Consider the following 18,210-nt stretch of genomic DNA (forward strand, 5'->3'; position numbering starts at 1 on the left):
GAGTCAAGAGACAGCTTTTTTTGGATGGGTGTGATGGAAGCATGTTTGAAACATGAGGGGAAAACACCAGTTGTTAATGATAGGCTGAAGAGATGGGTTAGGGTTAGTAAGACGACTGTAGTAAGGTTTGGGATGAAGTGGGATGGGATCGGTTCAAGTGCAGAGGTGGTGAGATGTGATCTTGGGAGTAGAGTGGAAAGTTGATCTTCGTTAATGGTGGAGAAGTTGGTTTTTGGAGGTGGAGGGCTAGGTAGTTAGGAAGAGGGTTGTGGGGGTTGTAGGCCAAAGATTTCTTTGATGTTTTCAATCTTCTGCTTGAAGAACAAGGCAAAGTTTTCAGCTAAGATGAGTGGAGAGAGAGGAGTTGTTGGGAAACGGAGGAGAGAATTGAAAGTGTTGAATTCAGTAGCTGTTTAGGGTTGTGAGAGAGGGAGGATATGAGTGATGAGATGTAGGTTTTTTTTTGCTGTGACAAGTGTGTCCTTGAAAGTAGTGAGTCACTCATGATGATAGTGGGGATGACAGTGGAGAGGAAATTAAGTAGCCAGGTGGTGACTGGCCCTGGGGGGGCAGTAAGGCCAGTTGAAGAATGACAGGGGAGTAGATGCGCAAAGAGTGCACCTCAAAGGAAGGGATAGTAACAGAGTGACAGTGGGATGTGGGTGAAAGAACTGATAGGAGAATCTGATAGGAGAAGTCCAACTCCTCCAGCATGCTTGCTATATAGATGATCTGGTGATTCTATGGAAGGGGTCCATAGAACAAGATTGGGAATTAATTAATAAGCTAAACACGAATGAATGGGGGATTACTTTTACTGCCAATTTAAATAAAGATAAAATCACTTTTCTAGATCTTGAAGTAACCACAAAGGCAGCCGCATAGTGACAAAAACCTTTTCCAAAAAAGTAGACAGCAATGGTTTTTTGGATTTCCGTAGTGCACACTATTGCAAATGGAAGAAAAATATTCCACATAGCCAATTTCTGCGCATTCGAAAGAATTGCAGTAGTGAAGCTGACTATGTGGAACAATCAAAGATTCTCAAGGCTAGATTTCTTGAAAAAAATATCCCAAAAAATTAGTGCACGGTGCATATGCAAAGAATCTGATAAAAACTCAGGCTGATTGCCTACCACAGATTAACCAGAAAAAGTTTTTTCCATAGAAAATGGGATTAGGAGTACTTTGAACAATGGAAACGCTGAATCTTGTGGTCATTCAAGAAAGAACCAATCTAATCCCTGGCGTTTTAATTTAATGACTCAGTTCAATAACGGCAATCAAAAAATAAGAGACATCCTTGAAAAATTTTGGTACCTTTAAATCAAAGACCCCATCTTAAAGAATTTGTTACCGAAAAAAACTGGTATTACCTTTAGGAGGGGTTGCTCCATAAGAAATGTAATAGCGCCCATCAACTATGTTATTTACGTAATTACGTGTTGTTGCGGCCTCTAATATGTTGGCCGCACTACAAAAACTGTCAGAGCAAGAATGAATGGACACCGTCATAATACTAAAATTGGTTTCTTTCAGCATAGTTTATCGCATCACATGTTGTTAAAGCACAGCAAAAAATTCCAAATAAATGTTACACCAGTAGAAATGATACCTTCTGGAGCGCTTAATCGCAATCAAACATTGAACAAAAAGGAATCTTTTTGGATTTTTCGGTTACAAACCTTGTATCCGAATAGTTTGAATGATGTGATTGAGAAAGTTTAGAGTTGCTATACCTATTGATATAGTGATTAGGCTTATTAAGTTTTTTTATTTATTTATATTTATTTTTAATTTTTATATTTTTTCCACTAGAGTTTAACCTCTTAAGGAATGTGAATTATATCTTTTACTTACCCCTGCTAAAGAGTCAAACCAATTAAGAAGAGTATGCAAATTAAGTGAAGGATTGGTGCTAGTAACAAACACCCCACCCTTTCCAGTTGTAAAAAGGGTTTATAAAGACATGGCCATTGTTTTGGTATAGATGTATATTTTACCTGATGAAGGTTTTTTTAAGCCGAAGCGTGTTGCTGTTTTTACTGCTTTACGTCAGAATAAAAATCTTTTAAAAAAATAAATAAAAAAAGAAAGAAAAAAAAATTTAAGTGAACCGATGTCTCAAATTTCTCTTTTTTTGGGAGCGCCGGCATCAGACTGGATTTTTTTTTCTTTTATCTTGTACCTGCGGACTACTGAGGATCAATCTGTTGACCAGGAGCCGTGCAGCAAACCGATTAATTAGGACCTTGGTTTGGGACATTCCCCCAGGGCCAATACGCTGTTCCTTCAACCTCAATTTGGTGAGTGCCTCAGCTTTGTATTTTTCTTTGGGACATTTTTAATATTGCACTTAGATCCTGTGTGGTGCTGTCCCTTTTATATTTCCTATCCTCAGGGTACTGTTATGAACAGGTCACCGAGAAGGATGGCAGGAATAGGCTAGGCCACCAGGAAACCAGAAGGGTTGGTAACTTAGCAGATTGCAGACCCCTAATCCTAACAACACAACTAACAGTACCCGTGGAGCGTACCTACGATGCCCTAGACGCCTCGACACAGCCGGAGAACTAACTAGGCCTAAAGCAAGAAAGGTGAAATCTAAACTGCCCTGGAGTAGAACCCCAAAGAAATAGATAGCCCCCAAACATATATTGTCGGTGAGACCAGATGAGGGACAAATACAGTCAGAAAATAGACTGAGCAAATGATGGGGCCCAAACTGTCTAGATAGGATAGGAAAGGAAGGTCACTGTCTGCAATCACGCAGAAACCCTAAAAAATCCAACACGTCTGATGTACAAAAACAAACCACTGAGGTCTCATGACCTCTCCCCCACTATATCAGCATTCTGGTGTAAACTGGCAGCAAAGCAAAAGAGACTAATATGCCGGGTACTGAACAAACTGACGCAAGCTGTAACATATGGCGCAGGGTCCAGCACATCCCCAGATCATCCCCAGACCAAACCAGATCAGAAGCAAAGGAATAGCAAATAAACAACTTAGCTGAAAAATGCAGAATCAGGCAGGAGACAGCAGACCTCAAGTTGCACAGAAGAACTAATCACCAGCAACAATTGAAGGAAGCCTGCTCACTTAAATACTCCCAATCAGCAACCTCAGATCTCCAATCATCATCATCAGGTGGCAGACCTCTGTCAATCCGGCCAGCTCCACTACCCACAGTTACCACCAGAGGGAACCCCGACTCAGAAGTAAGAGAATTCACAACAGGGTACTATATGAATAGAGCTCCTGTTAGTGGGACTGGGGAAGCGAGGGCTGTTCGGATGGGTATAAGACTAGAATGGTTACGGAAAGTTGTGATAGATCATGGATGGGAGGTAGAAATGACTGTGGGAATTTGGTGAGGAGGACCAGGATTTGGAGAAATATCACTCACCAGCAATGAGGAGGATCATAGAGAGTGTTAGTAGGTGGGTTTTCATTGACTGTAAGCCATAATCATTATCATTAACAGAAATAAACACTTGAAATAGATCACTCTGTATGTAATGATGCTATATATATATGAGATTCACTGCGTTAAAGAACTGAAATAAATTAACTATTTGATATTCTACTTTTGTGAGAAGCACCAGCATATTCTATTCCTTTTAGTTTTTGTCTCTTTCCTTCTAATAAAAACTTTGGATGCCATTTTTTGATTAAACAAGAGAAGTATATAAGTATACATTTTTTCCTAAATGTGTGTGGGAATTTGAAATTTACAACTTACCTGGGATAGATGGAAGGAGGTCTGGTTTAGCAATCAATCACAGACTGACTTTTATGCTTTCATCCTTGTTGTGCCTGCTTGTGTGCTGTGGATTTTCTAAGTGCAATAGCATTAGACAAAATGGTCAATGCTCGAACTATTGCAATACCACAGATTAGATGCAGCGTCAGTTCCATTACAAATGGAAAAGCCAATTAAAGGTACAGCAATGTTCCTGTGATTCAGAAAAAAAGCCCATATCACATGAAAAATACCCTTTATATTTGTGCATTTTTAGAGTGATTGTGGATGATGGGCTAATACAGTTGCAACCAAAATTATTCAACCACTGTTGCAAATTAGGTTTATTAGCGAAATTTAAACTGTCTGCAATAAACCAACAATACAAGAATAATTTACGTATCTCAACACAATTAAAATAACAAAAGGTTTCTCCAAATCCTACACAAAATGCTACTTTTGATGACAATCACAGTCTCAGACTTATTCAGTTCCTACATGAGAAGCATATTTCATACTTTATGATGACCTGCTGCAAACATGATTCATAGCCAGACACGAGCTTCTGCTAACATTCCTGAAGAACCGTCTGGGTCGCCCCATGCCAGGGCTGTGGGGTACTCGGTACCGGGCCTGATGAGCTTCAATGGGAGATGTCACGGCAGCTGGGACCCGGCCCGTGGCCCTGGGTGCCCATTGTAAAAGGGGGGAAAGTTCGGTGTGGTTATGTGGATTAAAGTTTATGAATTGATTCGTGACGCCACCTGTGGTGTTCGGCAATGATGATGTTAAGCCAACGCTGCAGACAGATCCTCTGGGACAGATGGTGTGGTGCAGCAATGATGTTATAGCCCTCCACAGGCAGGGCTGTAGTCCCAGGGCAGTGTAGGTGAAGTGACACGTAGATGGTGCAGTGTCAGGCGCAGGGGGTGTAGTAGTGCTGAGTAGGTTGACGTATGAATAAGTGGAGGACACCAGGGCATGTAGTTCCAAAGAAGAAGAAGTCTCCAGGCTCCTCTCCTCTTCTCGTCCGACTACATGCACAACCGACCCCATTCCCTCACATCTCCTCCAGTCTCTCTCTCCAGTCGTCACAACTCACCTAACTACAATCTTTAATCTCTCCCTCTCCTCTGGCATCTTCCCTCCTCCTTCAAACACTCTATCATCACTCCATTACTAAAGAAACCCACCCTCGACCCATCCTGCACAAACAACTACAGACCAGTCTCCAATCTCCCCTTCATCTCTAAACTCTTGGAGCGCCTGATATACTCCCGCCTTACCCGTTACCTCTCCACTCACTCCCTCCTAGACCCTTCACAGTCCGGTTTCCGCCCCCTACATTCGACAGAAACTGCACTCATCAAAGTGACCAATGACCTTCTGACAGCAAAACGTAATGGTGACCACTCTCTGCTCATTCTTCTCGACCTTTCTGCAGCTTTCGACACTGTTGACCATCCTCTCCTACTCTCTAGGCTCCAGTCACTAGGCATTAAGGACACTGCTCTTTCCTGGTTCTCCTCCTATCTTTCCGACCGCTCCTTCAGTGTTCTGTTTTCTGGCTCCACTTCATCTCCTCTTCCTCTCGCTGTTGGGGTACCTCAGGGCTCAGTCCTTGGCCCCCTTCTCTTCTCTCTCTACACGGCCCCAATTGGACAGACCATCAGCAGATTTGGCTTTCAGTACCATCTTTATGCTGATGACACACAACTGTACACATCATCCCCTGACCTTACCTCCGCTGTACTACAGAACGCCACTGACTGTCTGTCTGCAGTCTCCAACATCATGTCTGCTCTCTATCTGAAACTCAACCTCTCCAAAACTGAACTTCTTCTGCTCCCACCATCTACCAACCTCCCTAAATCTGACATTTCCCTCTCTGTGGGTGGCACCATAATAACACCCCGACAGCAGGCGCGCTGTCTGGGTGTTATGTTTGACTCCGATCTCTCCTTCACCTCCCATATACAATCTCTTGCCCGCTCGTGCCGCTTACACCTAAAGAACATCTCTAGAATCCGCCCTTTTCTCACCATGGAAACAACAAAAACTCTCACTGTCGCCCTGATCCACTCCCGCCTGGACTACTGTAATGCTCTATTAATTGGCCTCCCTCTCACTCGACTCTCCCCTCTCCAGTCTATCCTTAATGCAGCAGCCAGGGTTGTCCATCTGGCTAATCGTTACTCAGACGCGTCCGCTTTTCGCCAGTCATTACACTGGCTGCCAATTCATTACAGGGTACAATTCAAAGTACTTGTTCTCACCCACAAAGCTCTCCACAGTGCGGCACCCCTTTACATCTCCTCCCTCATTTCTGTCTATCGGCCTAACCGACCGCTGCGCTCTGCAAATGACTTTCGACTAACCTCTGCCCTAATCCGTACCTCCCTCTCCCGACTCCAAGACTTCTCCCGTGCTGCGCCAATTCTCTGGAATGCTCTACCCCAAGATAATAGGACCATCCACAATTTGCATAGCTTTAGGCGCTCGCTCAAAACACATTTGTTCAGAGCGGCCTATCACATTCAGTAATCAAAGTCATGTTATGTTTGTGTGTGTGTAGCCCATTCACTATCTCCATCTAACCCCCACCCCCTGAAGATGGCTGGACCATCATTGTAAATATATAATTGTAAATACAAACCTGTGCTTTGTATCTCCCCCACCTCATTGTAGATTGTAAGCTCCCACGAGCAGGGTCGTCTTATTTCGCTTTAATTATTGTATTGTTGACGTTGTTACTTATGACTGTTGTGTTTGAAACTGTTCAACTGTAAAGCGCTGCGGAATATGTTGGCGCTATATAAATAAAGATTATTATTATTATTATTATTCCAAAGCTTTACTCACAGTCTGTTGTGTTACAGGTGCCCGCATCCGTGCCGTGTCCTCCGGGTCAGGAGCTCAGTAAACCTCCAGGCAAGATTAAGTACTCCCTTCCAACACTCCGCCAACATGTGCCTTTTCAGAACGTCTCCTCTTATAGCACCTTTAAAATGAAGTACTCCAGCACTGAGTTACACTGGGGTTCCTCCTGTCCGATGTTCTTATGAACTCTACTTGTACGGCAGACAGCTGTAACCTGCTTCGGGGACTCCTTGCTACTAAGTCCTGGCTCACTATCATTGCTGTTGTGCCCACAAGTCTTGTGTGGGAATAAAGTGGTGACTACTTCTATTCCTCCGGTGTCTGCTGCAGGACCATTAGTATCCATACAACCTCGGGGACCGGACCCCTGCCTTGCGCTGTGGGCTTGGGAAGGGTTCTCCTCCAACCCTAATCCTTAGTCCTCCTTTTCTCCTTATGTTCCGTACAATCCTTTCTTTCAAATGGAGAATCAGGCTTTCATTCTAATGTCTCTTCCCTGTGCCAGCGGACCCAGATCACTGAGGTTGGCTGCAGCTCTTCCTTCATCCATCCCTCTCAGGGGATCTTCTCCCGCAGACTGACCTAGTCCTAATCTCTTCCCGCTCTTTTGAGTGCAAAATAAACTCCACCCGCCTCCCAGCACGCTTCGTGTTCCAAGCAGGGAGCCACCAAAGGGTGCTTTGCTACAATACTATGTTGCGTGGGATGCAGGTGTTGGAGTGTAATCAGGTGTCTCCATCTTACCTGGATGGTGGAGCACCACACCTCAGGAGGAGGTGCAGTACCTCTGTGGCGACTGTGGCGACTGAACCCTCAGGGGCGCCACATACCCCCCTGTTAAACACAGCACGTCCACGGGCTGCAAAAGAAGCAAAGATGGACAAATACAGGAACATACAAAATTTTTGTAATGCTAAATAAACAGTTCTTATCTAAACTTCCCAATGTGGGAGGCACTAATTATTGAACAATGCAAACAATTTAGCTAAATATCTATACCTTACTATAGTACCTAATTCAAAAGTGCTTATGGCAATAACTCACTACCACTTCAAGTATCATCATTAACACACTTCTTCACTTTCTCTTTTATTTTACATTTACTACTTTCTAAAACCCTAAGTGACAACCGTGGCTACCTGGTTCGTCACCTGAAATTTTAAATCTTTATTCAAACTTTGATATATATTTTTTTTTCTTAAACATCATAAAACATTCTCTGTAAAATCTGCAAACACTATCACTATTTACTTCTTTATTACAAAAATACTAAGCATAATTTTTAAGTGCAATTCTATAAAAAGTAGACACTGGTCTGGCCAACACGTCTTGAAATGTCCCTATTCAACAAGGAAATGAGGTAGTCCTTATTCCAGGAAAGTCCTATGTAAAACCAAGAGAGAGCACCTAAAGAGGTGCAAACTATTTACATAACAGTTCTGGATCACTCAGTGTCCATGATCTCCACAGTTCAAGTGTAAAGGCTGCCAATTAAACTGGGCAACAAAAAATTGGAAACAGTTAAACGAGAAAAGCATGATGAACCAAATATAGAAAAACAGGCACAATGGTGCTAATACCCTCCTGGGTAACAAAAGTTAGTTATTTATTCTATATGATGATGGTGGTGATCCCCTCCTGAGGTGCTAGAAGCGGGTTGCTATGGCTGCTTCCAGGGAAGATCTTTAGAGCATCCTCTTCCTGCTGGTGGGCCACAAATTGCAGGTATTCCTTTTCTCCTGGAGTGAGGTTGGCATCTGCTTGTGTAGATGGAATTGCAGCAGGAGTAACTGCTGCCTGTGAGGGTAAGACATTAGCTGCGGCTGGTGGTATCTTTGCTGCCAGTAACTCAGCAAGAGCTGTAGCTGGTACCACTAGGTGTTGTCCTGTAATTTCAGGTGGTACTGCTGCTAGCGTTACTGCCACTTTGGTTTTTGGCCTGACGTCTGGTGGTACCGGTGTCTGTAGGCACGGGTAGGGTGAAATGCGGGGGTTCGAAATCTGAGGTAAGGGGAACCCATGATGCATATTAATACTCTCCAGTCATTCAGACTCATCTGCAGAACCCACGAGATGCCAAATAGGACGGGCCTGCTCCAGCCTCACTCTCCTCGGCCATTTGGAGCTCAAGCAAGCCGGCCTCACTACACGAAAACTCAGGGGGCAACCTGTTGGGAGGAGTGGCGGTCATACCTGGAGCCTCCCGGCGGCGCACTACGTTCACCGGCACCGCCGAACCCAGGATCGGAGATGATGGTGGAACACATGGTGGCTCCGGGTCTGCAGGGGTCTCTGGTGGGACCTGCGCAGCCACGTCAGGTCCAGGCAGGAGCTCTACTTCTTCCTCCCCTTCAGCTCCAAGGCCCTCTGACAACTCCTCCGGGCAGGCCTCACCCAGCGGTGATGACAGCGGGGAGGTGGTGATAGACGCTGCCGGTGGTATTGCAGCGGCCGCAGGCTCCACAGGGCTTGCCTGGGGGACATCTGGTGCAGCAGTGGCGGGTACCGGTGACTGGGGTACCGCTGATGGAGGCCCCTCCAGGGCATGCTGCCATTTCTTCATCCAGAGCGCCTCCTGCTTCAGCCGCAGTTCGTGAGTCAGCCAGGCAATCTCATCCTCCAGCTGTTGACGGTCCAGATGGGAAGCCGGATCAGAGCCTTCAGCCATTGCGATGGGGAGGTTCAGCTTAACCACCCTTCGATCTTCAGGCCTCTTCTCTCCTTCCATCATGGCGTTCTCTCCTTTCTCTTCCTGTCTGGACTCTTTTCGCACCACCGGCTCTCGCTCCTCCTTCTGGGGGCGGCGTCTTCTTCCAACTCCTCCATACCAGGCCAGTATACGAACCCCTCGGGGGGTGGGCCATGTTGATGTTGCATAGAAGTTCAGACAGGGAAGGCCCAGGACAGTTCGCGGTCTTTTCTTAGGACCACCCATGTTGTCACGCCCCTCTTCACCCCGCCAGCTGCCATTTTTAGAGTTAATTTTAAACAATGATTTCTCATGTTTACAACACCATTTTTTTATGGACCACATCACATTTGAAGTCACTTTGAGGGGTCTATATGATAGAAAATACCCAATAGTGACACCATTCTAAAAACTGCACCCCTCAAGATGCTCAAAACCACAGTCAAGAAGTTTACTAACCCTGGTGCTTCACAGGAATTTTTGGAAAGTTTAAAAAAATGAACATTTAACTTTTTTTTAGAAAAAATTTACCTCAGATCCAATTTTTTTTATTTTCCCAAGAGTAACACACCCCACAATTGACCAAAGTTTGGAAACTAGACCATCCAAGGAACCTATCTAGATGTGTGGTGAGCACTTTGAACCCCAAAGGGCTTCACAGAAGTTTATAACGTAGAGCTGTAAACTTAAAAAAATAATATTTTTCCCACAAAAATTATCTTTTTACCTCAATGTTTTATTTTCCCAAGGGTAACAGGAGAAATTGGACCTGAAAAGTTGTTGTCCAATTTGGCCTGAGCCCACTGATACCCCATATGTTGGGGGAAATCACTGTTTGGGAGCACGGCAGAGCTCGGAAGGGAAGGAGCACCGTTTGACTTTTTCAAACCAAAAATGGCTGGAATTGAGTTTGGACGCCATGTCACGTTTGGAGAGTCCCTGATGTGCCTAAACAGTGGAAACCCCCCACAAGTGACCCCATTTTGGAAACTAGACCCCAAAAGGAACTTATCTACATGTGTTGCATGTGTGGTGAGATCTTTGAACCCCCAAATGTTACACTAAAGTTTATAATGCCTGGCCGTGAAAAAAAAAGATTTTTTTTCCACAAAAATGATCTTTTAGACCCCAAATTTTTATTTTCCCAAGGGTAACAGGAGAAATTGGACCCCAAAAATTGATGTCCAATTTGTCCTGAGTAGGGAGAAAGCTATTGTGCACGCGTCGGGGCTTGGAAGGGAAGTAGTGACGTTTTGGAATGCAGACTTTGATGGAATGGTCTGCGGGCATCATGTTCTGCTTACAGAGCCCCTATTGTGCCTAAACAGTGAAAAAACCCCAAAAATGACCCTATTTTGGAAACCAGACCCCCTAAGGAACTTATCTAGATGTGCCTTAACAGTGGCAATGCCCAACAAGTGCCCCCTTTATGGAACTAATCTACTGTTTCCTGGTATGTGAATTTTATAAGTGACCCCAGATTTCACTGGAGCTCAGCCCGGCTGGGAATAGAGCCCAGTGACCGGATGTAACTACGGTGACTTCAGTGATATTCCTCCTAGCTCCGTGAGCCTTGAGCACTCACGGTGTTAGCGGGGATCTCACCGCAGCTCAGCCCGGCTATGAACAGAGCCCAGTGACCGGATGTAATCTCTATGATGTCACCCCCCCAGTTACTGATGCTGTGTTTACCAGTGGTTCTCAAAGTGTACGGTTGCATCTTGGCACTGTCCAGGTTGAAAACTAATGTTTTTATTTTTGGCTGCTGTCACACACTAAAAAACGCTTTTATTTAAAAAAAATAGTTTTTGCGTCATCACATTTTGAAAGCTATAATTTTTCCATATTTTTGCCCACAGAGTCACGTGAGGTCTTGTTTCTTGCAGGACAAGCTGACGTTTTTATTGGTACCATTTTCGGGCACATTATATTTTTTGATCGCTTTCTATTCTGATTTTTGGGAGACAGAATAAGCAAAAATATGCAATTCATGAATTTCTTTTTTGGGGGGGGTTAATACCGTTCCATGTTTGTGGTAAAATTGATAAGGCAGTTTTATTCTTCGGGTCAGTACAATTGCAGCGATACCTGATTTACATCATTTTTTTATGTTTTGGTGCTTTTAGACAATAAAAACTATTTTATAGAAAAAATAATTGTATTTGCATCACTTTATTCTGAGAGCTATAACTGCTTTATTTTTCTGCTGATGGAGCTGTATTGCGGCTTTTTTTTTGCGGGACAAGATTAGGCTACTTTCACACTTCAGGTTTTCGGCGTCAGGCGCGATCCGGCATCATGCCGGAACGCCGGATCCGGCAAATGTTTAGTAAAACCGGATGTGACGGATCCGGTTTTCTGCCGGATCCGTCTTTTTCTTGACAGACAAAACCGGATCCGTCTCATCCGGTCCATCCGTTTTTCTATCCGTTTTTCGACGGATTACGCCGGATCCGGTTTTTAAAATTGACCCTTGTGGCCTTCCGAACGGGATTGGCTACTGGAAAACTATATATAGCATGTTCCTACAGCCCTTCTTTGACAGGTTGTAGGAAGATGGATGTTGTCATTGGAAATATTTTGAAGAATTTGGCAGATTTTATAGCGGAGGCGAATCGTTTGAGGGTGATTGTTCTGGAGAAGGAGAGAGCGAGACAGCAGCGCATCAGGCATCGTAGACGACGTTTGTGGATCCACCCCATCACAGCCAAGAGAATGACGCGTGGGGTCTATTCTACACTCTGCATGGACCTTCGACGAAACCCGGATAAATTTTTTGGATATGTTAGGATGAAAATGGAGAATTTTGATTACTTGGTGGAGCGCATTGCACACCTCATAAGAAAAGCGGACACCTATTGCCGCTTCTCTGTTTCACCCACAGAGCGTCTGATGGTGACTTTAAGGTAAGCCACATTTATTGGATGTGATCGCATCAGAGCACACTTTCACTGCAATCTTGTTGGTGGTAGTTTGTATCTCCAAGTGTTATAGCTCAGTTTTGGTATGTAATGCTGTGATTTAAAACTAATTTATTGTTTTTTAATTCCCCACAGATTTCTTGCAACTGGAGAATCCCTTTCGTCACTGCATTTCCAGTACAGACTCGGGATTTCCACCATATCTGGAATAGTGAAGTACACATGCCGTGCACTGTGGGACTCCTTAGCTGAAGAGTTTTTACCAGAGCCCACAACAGAGAGGTGGATTGAAATTGCTGACAAGTTTCAACAGATATGTCAGTTTCCCAACTGCTTGGGCGCTGTGGACGGGAAACATATCCGCATTGTAAAGCCAGCTGGATCGGGATCGGAATATTTCAATTACAAGAAATATTTTTCAATTGTCCTCATGGCCATCGCTGACACGGAATACAAATTTATTGCGGTTGATATTGGGGCCTATGGCCGCTCCAATGACTCTCAAGTTTTCAAACTGTCTGCCATGGGGCGTAAACTGTATGGAAACACCTTCCAGTTCCCACCACCTAGACCGCTGCCGCAAACATCTGGTCCACCTATGCCATTTGTCTGTGTAGGGGATGAAGCCTTCCAGCTGTCAGAACACCTTTTGAAACCGTACTCTAGCAGAGGATTGACAAGACCAAAACGCATTTTTAATTACCGCCTCACAAGAGCAAGAAGAATGGTTGAATGTACCTTTGGTATTCTGACAGCCAAATGGCGGGTCCTATTGACTGCGATCAACCTCAAGACAGAAACTGTGGATGAGGTGATCAAAGCGTGCGTGGTACTCCACAATTTTGTTATCTGCAAGGAACCCATTTCCATTGAGGACACCTCTGAAGAAACCACCTTGCAAGATTACCATGACATTACCACTAGAAGTTCTGTGACGGTTTCAGTAATGAGGGACAATTTTGCACTATACTTTATGTCACCTCAAGGCAGAGTACACTGGCAGGATGACAGAGTGTGAAAGATTTGTGCCCAACCAAACTTGTGTACCTTCTGTACCAACAGTATATACCTTTGCCAACCAAAGTTGGCTATCTTGTCATGGTCTCTATTTTTAGCTTTAGGCCACAGGTGTGTACCTGGTTGTGTTTTATGCAAAGTATTTCACCTTTTAACAAAAGTTGTGTACATTGTTATGAAATCACCAACAATAAACACAACTTTTTAGGTGAAATACTTTGCTTCAAACACAACCAGGAACACAACTGTGGCAAAAAGCTAAAATTTACCCACAGTTATATACCTAGTTTTGAATACCATTTCACCTTTTAAATACCCTGTATTTAACCTTTTTCGCCGCAGAAAGAAATGACAGACAACCAGTGTAAAATAATTTAACTTTTATTGAAAAATGTTTTTTTTTAGTAAACTTTTTTAAAATTTTAATAAACTTGTTTAATAAAGCTTTGAAACCATAAAACTGGTCATTTTTATTTAAATACACACATTATAAATCTGTGTAGTGTGTGGTGGAAATACTGCTGTAGGGGCTGCGGGACACTTCGACACTGGGAGTGTGGAGAGAGGACTGGGATCGTGGTGGGGAAGGAACAGTTAGAGGTGAAGGTGTGGAAAAAAATAACAGAATGGGTGGACATGTGGGAAGCAGAAGAGGTGGTGGGTGGTGGAGTGGAGGGTTGGGCAGGGACTGTAGGAGCAGATGATGTTGATGGCAAGTTGTATGGGGAAGGAGTTTGGTACGGGGCAGGTTGCTGGAAGTGGGGAGATGTCTGGTACGGGGCAGGTTGCTGGAAGTGGGGAGATGTCTGGTACGGGGCAGGTTGCTGGAAGTGGGGAGATGTCTGGTACTGGGGAGGTTGCTGGTACTGGGGAGGTTGCTGGTACTGGGGAGGTTGCTGGTACTGGGGAGGTTGCTGGTACTGGGGAGGTTGCTGGTACTGGGGAGGTTGCTGGTGCTGGGGAGGTTGCTGGTGCTGGGGAGGTGGATGGTGCTGGGGATGTGGATGGTGCTGGGGAGGTGGATGGTATGTAATAGGAGGGGGTGTAGATGTAATAGGAGGGGGAGGATGGAAAGTGGCTGGAGGGGGTGCAGGTGGAGGAACTACTGTGGTGGGAGGAGGAGGTTGGGAGGTAACTTGCTGGAGAGCAGCGTGGCATGAATGCATTACATGCATCTGCTGGGCAGGAGAGAGCGTTTCCATGCGCTCCACAACAGACCTGAAAAAGGTGTGGTTTGGCGAAGATCTTGCTTCTGAATGCATGGTTTGCAGAAGTGTCTTCACCTCCAGAATGCTGGAGTTGATCTGCTGATAGCCTGCGGAGATTTGCTCTGACAAGACTTTTAGACAGTTCTGGAAAGATGCATTCAGATGCAAGAACTCTGGCGCATAAGTCTTTTCCTGACCCCTCTGCCGCTGCCGCCCAGTACCCGCAGGTGTACTAGAGGTGGCAGGGGCAGAAGGGTGGGGTAAAGGGAAAGCGATCTCCTCACCAGCAGCTTCATGTAATGTAGGCGGCCACGATGCTCCTGTGCTGGTGGATGGGACAGATGGGTCGAATGTGTGGGAAGGCTGGGAAGGTGCAGAAGTGTCCCTCGGTGCCGGTCTCCTCAGGGATCGCCTCAGAAGGGTCCAATCGTGCAGGCTCCCGAGTGCTGCTCACCGTGCTGTGGAATAAAGAGAAAAAAAAACAATTAAAATAGTGACATGGTATGGCCCTGGCTGAAAAAAAAAAGTTACATCTAAACATTTTTTTGTCACATGTGGTGTGTAATATTTACCTTCTGGTGAGCATTGTCTCCCGGAGGAACGACAGGGCTTGTGCGTACTTGTACTTGCTCCTGCGTCCTCCAGATCCACTCGGGGCCCGCATCTCTTTATTGAACTCCTTCTTGAAACGATCCCTCACAGACCGCCACCGCTTCACAATTCTCTCCCCTGAAATGAGAAAGGACAAAGTGGTTAGTATACAACATCAGTGTTTCCCAAACTCCAGTCCTCATGGTCCCCAGGGGTCATGTTTTCAGGATTTCCAAAGTAAATAGAAATCCTGAACACATGATCCGTGGGGACCACGAGGACTGGAGTTCGGGAAACACTGGTTTAAATCAAGCAACCGGTACTGTATATACTTACGCTCTTTAATCTGGGCCCGAGCTTCGAGGTCCTCCCAGCGGTCCACAAGGAGCGAACAGATTTCCTCCCAGAGTCGTCGGGTAACGATCAGGTCAGCGTGGCGTCGGTCAGCCATATTCCAGAGCGGCTCCCTTTCTCTGACGAGATCGATGAGGCGGTCCACATCAATCCCTCCATCCTCACCGTCAGAGTCGGGAGCACGCTGTGAAGGCTGTTAAAGAAAAAGACAAAAATAACATAATTAGCCTCCACAAAAGAAATGAAATAAAAAGTGCAAAAAAAACAAAGCAAAAATATTTATACTTACACGCTGGTGACCGCCGCGTTGCTGTCGCCGACGACCCTGGGAGGCACTGCGAGGACCTCTTGGCCGAGCACCAGATTGGGAAGACTAGAGAAGAAAACAAAAAATGTTATGTCTTTGGATGTAGGCATTTGTTTGCTGTGTGTGGTCTGCAGAACATTGTTTTCTATGTGTTGTGTGTAGTGTGATGTTGTGTTTCTGCGTTTGATGCAAAAAACTTACCAATTGTGAGCCCACTCCAAGTGTCTGTCCACCCCTTCCTTCTTCTTCTGGGAGCTCCTCTTCATCTTGTGATTCCTGTTTTGAAATAAAAGGCAATGAATACACATATATTACAGAGATGATGGATTTTGGAAATAAAAACTTACCGTCAAACGCTGACGATGCGAGGGAGGGCTCCCTGAAGATGTGCTGTCTTCCTCATGGCCAGACTCCATGGCTGTGGGTGGTGTTTCTGCTGCTGCCATTGCTGCTGCTGCTGCTGCATCTATTGGGCGGCTGTTGAATAAAGAGAAACAAAGGGCCAATGAATATCTTGATATTCCATAGCCCTAGTTTGGAGGAATGGGGGATTTGATAATTACCGTCTCTCATCTGCTGCTGGACTCCCCTCCCGCTGTTCAGCATGCTGCTCCATTTGGGGTGGTGCTGATGGTGCTGCTGCTGCAGATGTCTGCTGCCTTCTCCTGCTCCTGATTCTTGGCTTGGGTGGCATGTTGGGTGTGGCTGAGGGTCCCATTGTCTTGCTTTTATATATGTCCTGTGGGCAGAGCTACTGAGCATGCTCAGACCAAAGAAACCGGATCCGGCCGGCGGATCCGGCTGTCGCCGGATCCGGCACATTACGGCGCTCATAGGCTTTCATTGTATGAAAAAGCCGGACACGCCGGATCCGGCGTGTCCGCCTTTTTCGACAGATACAAAAAACGTTACAGTCAACGTTTTTTCCAGACGCCGGATCGCGTCACATTGCCGGATCCGGCGAAAATCGGATGAAACGCATGGCCATCCGGCTCGATCCGGCTCTAATGCAAGTCAATGGGGGGGAAACCGGATCCGGCATTGCATTTCGACAGATCCGGTTTTAGTCAAAAGCGCCGGATCGTGCCTGAAGCAGAAAACCTGATGTGTGAAAGAGGCCTTACATTTTCAACAGTACAATGTTTATTTATATCAGTCTTTTTGAATGCGTGTTATTCCACTTTTTGATCAGTGGTATGATGGTAAAGCCTTGTTTTTTGCCTTGTTTTTTATGGAGTTCACTAAAGGGGTTAACTAATGAGACAAAGTAATAGGTCGGGTTGTTACAGATGTGGCAATACCAAATATGTGTACTTTTATTGATTTTTTTCATTCAAATATTTATTTAGAGATAGAATATATATTGCTTTTTTATTATTATTTTTTATTTTATTTTTTAAATATTTTTAATCTGCATGCCATATAAGCTGTCAACGCTGCACTGACAGAGAGAGAATTGCTGATCATGCACTGCGCATGATCAGTAATTTTACTTAGCTCTGGTGACCCGGATGTCATCATTACGACATCCGGCTCACCATGGCCACATTGGGACCCCGCGTCATGCTGCATGGTCTCCGATACAAAGGCAGAGCGGCTGTCAGAACCTGTGCCGGCTTCCGAATGCTGCGATCTTGGTATATCACAGTATTTTGGGGTTTAAAGTGCCGGGAGCGGTCTGTGACCACTCCTGGCACCTAGTTCTGGGTGTCAGCTGTCAGAATCAGCTGACACCCGGCCGCGTTCCTCATGTGAGTGGAGCCGATCGCTTAGATGTGCATGGTTAAATTGTGCCAGATCACATGGACGGAATAGTATATCTGATGTCAGCAAGGGGTTAATTAAACTGATAGGACTTGATTTGTAAAGGCACACACCTGTCTATATAAGACCTCACAGCTCACAGTGCATGTCAGACCAAATGAGAATCATGAGGTCAAAGGAACTGGCCAAAAAAAAGGTACAGACATTAATAGTGATGAACAAATTTGTTCTGAAAACGATCACCAAACATAAATTCTGCAAGAATATGGCACAATCGGATTCGTGATTGGAATCTAGACCAAAATTTTATAAAATATGTAAAAATTGGCAACATTCAGTAAAAAGTGCGGTAAAATATTTGCGTTGCCACAAAAGTATTTTCAGCACTTTTGCAACGATAATGGTGGTGTATCATGAGTGTGGGGCACATGTGTGATGAGGGGGGGTTTACAGAGCTCAGGCGTGGCGTTCTTGTAAACTTTTTTTTCCCTAACTTTAAGTGTGCACATTGTGGCTAGCCAGTCAGGGAGCAGGAAACATCCACAATGTCATGACACCACGGCTTGTGTCTAGAGTTGAGCGAAACAGGTCGGTCAGATTCAAAAATCGCCGACTTTCGCCAAAGTCGGGTTTTGCCGATCGAAACCCAACCCTAGCGTGAGGTCGGCCATGAGGTCGCCGATAAGTGCGCAAAAGTCGCGTTTCAAATGATGCTTTCAGAGCTTTTTCTCACC

The sequence above is a fragment of the Dendrobates tinctorius genome, unplaced genomic scaffold, assembly GCF_039654945.1.
Source record: "Dendrobates tinctorius isolate UK_male_01 unplaced genomic scaffold, ASM3965494v1 ptg000241l, whole genome shotgun sequence".
NCBI classification, from domain to species: domain Eukaryota; kingdom Metazoa; phylum Chordata; class Amphibia; order Anura; family Dendrobatidae; genus Dendrobates; species Dendrobates tinctorius.